Source organism: Oncorhynchus masou, unplaced genomic scaffold (assembly GCF_036934945.1).
Source record: "Oncorhynchus masou masou isolate Uvic2021 unplaced genomic scaffold, UVic_Omas_1.1 unplaced_scaffold_5356, whole genome shotgun sequence".
In the NCBI taxonomy this organism is placed as follows: Eukaryota; Metazoa; Chordata; class Actinopteri; order Salmoniformes; family Salmonidae; genus Oncorhynchus; species Oncorhynchus masou.
In genome coordinates, this window is record NW_027011766.1 from 1 (window position 1) to 5,705 (window position 5,705).

Here is a 5,705-nt window from a genome sequence, read left to right on the forward strand (position 1 = left end):
TAGCGGTCCACTACTACAGACCAGACGGGGTAGCGGTCCACTACTACAGACCAAACCAGACGGGGTCGCGGTCCACTACTACAGACCAGACCAGACGGGGTAGCGGTCCACTACTACAGACCAGACGGGGTAGCGGTCCACTACTACAGACCAAACCAGACGGGGCAGCGGTCCACTACTACAGACCAGACGGGGTAGCGGTCCACTACTACAGACCAGACGGGGTAGAGGTCCACTACTACAGACCAGACGGGGTAGAGGTCCACTACTACAAACCAGACGGGGTCTAACCCGGTCCTTCTGCCCCTGAACAGGTGGTTAACCCAATGTTCCCCAGTAGGCTGTCATTGAAAATAAGAATTTGTTCTTAACTGACTTGCAGAGTTAATTTAAGGTAAAGTAAAAATTAATAACAAACTGCCATCTAGTGGTGAAACACAGCCATGACAACCTAAAGGGACATCCCTATACAATTGTACCTTTATTTAACTCAGCAAGTCAGTTTAGAACAAATCCTTATTTTCAATGACAGCTTACCGTGGAACAGTGGGTTAACTGCCTTGTTCAGGGGCAGAAGGACCGATGTTGCCACTTGTCAGCTCAGGGATTCGATCTTGCAACCTTTTGGTTTAGTCCAACGCGCTAACCACTAGGCTACCTGCCGCCCCTACACTCTAACCACTAGACTACCTGCCTCCCCGATAGTCACTGTCCGTATTTAGAATACACAGATTAAATGCTCAACACCTGGTCCTTTTTATTTACAAACAGTAAACAGTTTAGAGGGTAAATTCCTTTTAAACGAGGCCCCTGTATACATCAGTGAGTCACAACAAGCCTCCCTGCTTCCAGAGTCCACCAACCGCAGAGTTTCAGTGACGGGACGATCAACATGTGACAAGTCCTTTTTCTAACACTTGTTTGAGCTACTAATATTTTAGACATCTCAAAAAATGAAAATACAAAAATAAATCTTAATAACATAGTTCAACCAAACAAAAAGAAATCTAACCTTTTTTTTGTTTAGAGATTGACGACAAAGAAAACAAAAGAGAAGTATCTCAAATACAACACTCACATTTATTAGATTCATTTAATAGAGCCTCATTTATCAATTTACTTCATCAACAAGAAAACACTAATCCCAAGTACAACTGTGATTTAAAACTCCCTACAGCTCTTAACTACACGTGTCCAGCTATTGTTGTTGCCAGATTGCATATTAAAAGCTACGGACATGTACAGTAGTTAATTAACTAGGAAGAACACCAAAACTGATTCTTAGTCAGAGACATAAGGTATGTTACCATGTACAGTAGTTCATTAACTAGGAAGAACACCAAAACTGATTCTTAGAGACATGTCCCAAACGGCCCCATATTCCCTACATAGTGCACTACTTTTGACCAGAGCCCTATGGGTAGTAGTGCACTACTTTTGACCAGAGCCCTATGGGTAGTAGTGCACTATGAAGGGAATAGGAAGCCGTTTGAGTCACATCCAATAGTATAAATCGGGTACATTGTTCGAAAGAAAGGTCAACCAGGTCTAACATCGCGGGTCAACACGAGGTCGCCGCCGAGATCTCCACCGTCGTGTTTACGGTTGATGTTGTCGCTGCTGTCGCCTTCTTCCTCAATCTGCTGCAATGCATTCTGTCACAGGAGGTAAGGTGTGCTGAAAGGTTGATAAGAGAACATCTGATGTAATAAACATGTGATGTAGTAATGACACATCATCTAATGACATAGTACCAGGACAGAACTTCCAAAATGTCTTCTCATCATGTTCATGTCAGGTATGTTCTCATTAAAAAGGTGCAGCGACAGAGCAGGTGGACCAGTAGAGAACGACCTGGATACATTGGGGGGGATTCTATCGACTCCTTTATGAATGACTTACACTTGAGTCGGATGTAGCAGGGGTCACAGTAAGGCTTCCCGTTACGGATTCTGATCTGGGCTCTGACCTCTGACCCTCCTGTCGAGCACCTGCAGTCCACACACTGGGGAGAGGAGAAGATGGACTGAAATCAGGAGAATCAACTAAAACAATGATTAGCGTCATTCAACCAGTGATTACCAGCCCTACCACCGGGCGAGAGTTAGCATTACCAGCCCTACCGCCGTGTGGGGAGGGAGAGTTAGCATTACCAGCCCTACTACCGTGTGGGGAGAGAGAGAGAGAGAGTTAGCATTACCAGCCCTACCACCGTGTAGAGGAGAGAGAGTTAGCATTGCCAGCCCTACCACCGTGGGGAGAGAGAGAGAGAGAGTTAGCATTACCAGCCCCTACCACCGTGTGGGAGAGAGAGTTAGCATTACCAGCCCTACCACCGTGGCGAGTTAGCATTACCAGCCCTACCACCGTGTGGGAGAAATTAGCATTACCAGCCCTACAACCGTGTGAGGAGAGAGCAGTTAGCATTACCAGCCCTACCACCGCATGGGGAGAGAGAGTTAGCATTACCAGCCCTACGCCGCGTGGGAGAGAGAGAGTTAGCATTACCAGCCCTACCGCCCGTGGGAGAGAGAGAGTTAGCATACTAGCCCCTACCGCCGCGTGGAGAGAGAGTTAGCATTACCAGCCCTACCACCGTGTGGGGAGAGAGAGTTAGCATTACCAGCCCTACCACCGTGGCGAGAGTTAGCATTACCAGCCCTACCGCCGCGTGGGGAGAGAGTTAGCATTACCAGCCCTACCGCCACGTGAGGAGAGAGAGTTAGCATTACCAGCCCTACCACCATGTGGGGAGAGAGAGCGTTAGCATTACCAGCCCTACCACAGCGTGGGGAGAGAGAGTTAGCATTACAAGCCCTACCACCGCGGGAAGAGAGAGAGTTAGCATTACAAGCCCTACCACCGTGTGGGGAGAGAGAGTTAGCATTACCAGCCCTACCGTGGGAAGAGAGAGTTAGCATTACCAGCTCCTACCGCCGTGTGGGGAGAGAGAGTTAGCATTACTTCAGCCCTACCACCGTGTGTGGGGAGAGAGAGTTAGCATTACAGCCCTACCACCGCGTGGGGAGAGAGTTAGCATTACCAGCCCTACCGCGTGGGTAGAGTTAGCATTACCAGCCCCTACCGCCGTGGGGAGAGAGTTAGCATTACCAGCCCTACCGCCGTGGGAGAGAGAGTTAGCATTACCAGCCCTACCGCCGCGGGAAGAGAGAGTTAGCATTACAAGCCCTACCGCCGCGTGGAGAGAGAGAGAGTTAGCATTACCAGCCCTACCACCGCGTGGGGAGAGAGAGAGTTAGCATTACCAACCCTACCACCGCGTGGGGAGAGAGAGAGAGAGTTAGCATTACCAGCCCTACCACCGCGTGGGGAGAGAGAGTGTTAGCATTACCAGCCCTACCACCGCATGGGGAGAGAGAGCGTTAGCATTACCAGCCCTACCACCGCGTGGGAGAGCTGCTAGCATTACCAGCCCAACCACCGCGTGGGGAGAGAGAGAGTTAGCATTACCAGCCCTACCACCATATGCTAACTCTCCACCGTGTGGGGAAGCCAGTCAGTCAGCCTGCTACAGAGCCCAGGTGAAGCCAGTCAGTCAGCCTGCTACAGAGCCCAGGTGAAGCCAGTCAGTCAGCCAGTCTGCTACAGAGCCCAGGTGAAGCCAGTCAGTCAGCCAGCCTGCTACAGAGCCCAGGTGAAGCCAGTCAGTCAGTCAGTCTGCTACAGAGCCCAGGTGAAGCCAGCCTGCTACAGAGCCCAGGTGAAGCCAGTCAGTCTGCTACAGAGCCCAGGTGAAGCCAGCCTGCTACAGAGCCCAGGTGAAGCCAGCCTGCTACAGAGCCCAGGTGAAGCCAGCCAGTCAGTCAGTCTGCTACAGAGCCCAGGTGAAGCCAGTCAGTCAGTCAGTCTGCTACAGAGCCCAGGTGAAGCCAGTCAGTCAGTCAGTCTGCTACAGAGCCCAGGTGAAGCCAGTCAGTCAGTCAGTCTGCTACAGAGCCCAGGTGAAGCCAGTCAGTCAGTCAGTCTGCTACAGAGCCCAGGTGAAGCCGGTCAGTCAGTCTGCTACAGAGCCCAGGTGAAGGCCCAGTCAGTCTGCTACAGAGCCCAGGTGAAGCCAGTCAGTCAGTCTGCTACAGAGCCCAGGTGAAGCCAGTCAGTCAGTCTGCTACAGAGCCCAGGTAAACCGGTCAGTCAGTCTGCTGGCAGAGCCCAGGTGAAGCCAGTCCAGTCAGTCTGCTACAGAGCCCAGAGTGAAGCCAGTCAGTCAGTCTGCTACAGAGCCCAGGTGAAGCCAGTCAGTCAGTCTGCTACAGAGCCCAGGTGAAGCCAGTCAGTCAGTCTGCTACAGAGCCCAGGTGAAGCCAGCCTGCTACAGAGCCCAGGTGAAGCCAGCCAGTCAGTCAGTCTGCTACAGAGCCCAGGTGAAGCCAGTCAGTCAGTCAGTCTGCTACAGAGCCCAGGTGAAGCCAGTCAGTCAGTCAGTCTGCTACAGAGCCCAGGTGAAGCCAGTCAGTCAGTCAGTCTGCTACAGAGCCCAGGTGAAGCCAGTCAGTCAGTCTGCTACAGAGCCCAGGTGAAGCCAGTCAGTCAGTCTGCTACAGAGCCCAGGTGAAGCCAGTCAGTCAGTCTGCTACAGAGCCCAGGTGAAGCCAGTCAGTCAGTCTGCTACAGAGCCCAGGTGAAGCCAGTCAGTCAGTCTGCTACAGAGCCCAGGTGAAGCCAGTCAAGTCTGCTACAGAGCCCAGGTGAAGCCAGTCAGTCAGTCTGCTACAGAGCTCAGGTGAAGCCAGTCAGTCAGTCTGCTACAGAGCCCAGGTGAAGCCAGTCAGTCAGTCTGCTACAGAGCCCAGGTGAAGCCAGTCAGTCAGCCTGCTACAGAGCCCAGGTGAAGCCAGTCAGTCAGCCTGCTACAGAGCCCAGGTGAAGCCAGTCAGTCAGCCTGCTACAGAGCCCAGGTGAAGCCAGCCAGTCAGTCAGCCTGCTACAGAGCCCAGGTGAAGCCAGCCAGTCAGTCAGCCTGCTACAGAGCCCAGGTGAAGCCAGCCAGTCAGTCAGCCTGCTACAGAGCCCAGGTGAAGCCAGCCAGTCAGTCAGCCTGCTACAGAGCCCAGGTGAAGCCAGCCAGTCAGTCAGCCTGCTACAGAGCCCAGGTGAAGCCAGCCAGTCAGTCAGCCTGCTACAGAGCCCAGGTGAAGCCAGCCAGTCAGTCAGCCTGCTACAGAGCCCAGGTGAAGCCAGCCAGTCAGTCAGCCTGCTACAGAGCCCAGGTGAAGCCAGTCAGTCAGTCAGTCTGCTACAGAGCCCAGGTGAAGCCAGTCAGTCAGTCAGTCTGCTACAGAGCCCAGGTGAAGCCAGCCAGTCAGTCAGCCTGCTACAGAGCCCAGGTGAAGCCAGCCAGTCAGTCAGCCTGCTACAGAGCCCAGGTGAAGCCAGCCAGTCAGTCAGCCTGCTACAGAGCCCACGTGAAGCCAGCCAGTCAGTCAGTCAGCTACAGAGCCCAGGTGAAGCCAGTCAGTCAGCTACAGAGCCCAGGTGAAGCCAGTCAGTCAGCTACAGAGCCCAGGTGAAGCCAGTCAGTCAGCTACAGAGCCCAGGTGAAGCCAGTCAGTCAGCTACAGAGCCCAGGTGAAGCCAGTCAGTCAGCTACAGAGCCCAGGTGAAGCCAGTCAGTCAGCTTCAGAGCCCAGGTGAAGCCAGTCAGTCAGCTACAGAGCCCAGGTGAAGCCAGTCAGTCAGCTACAGAG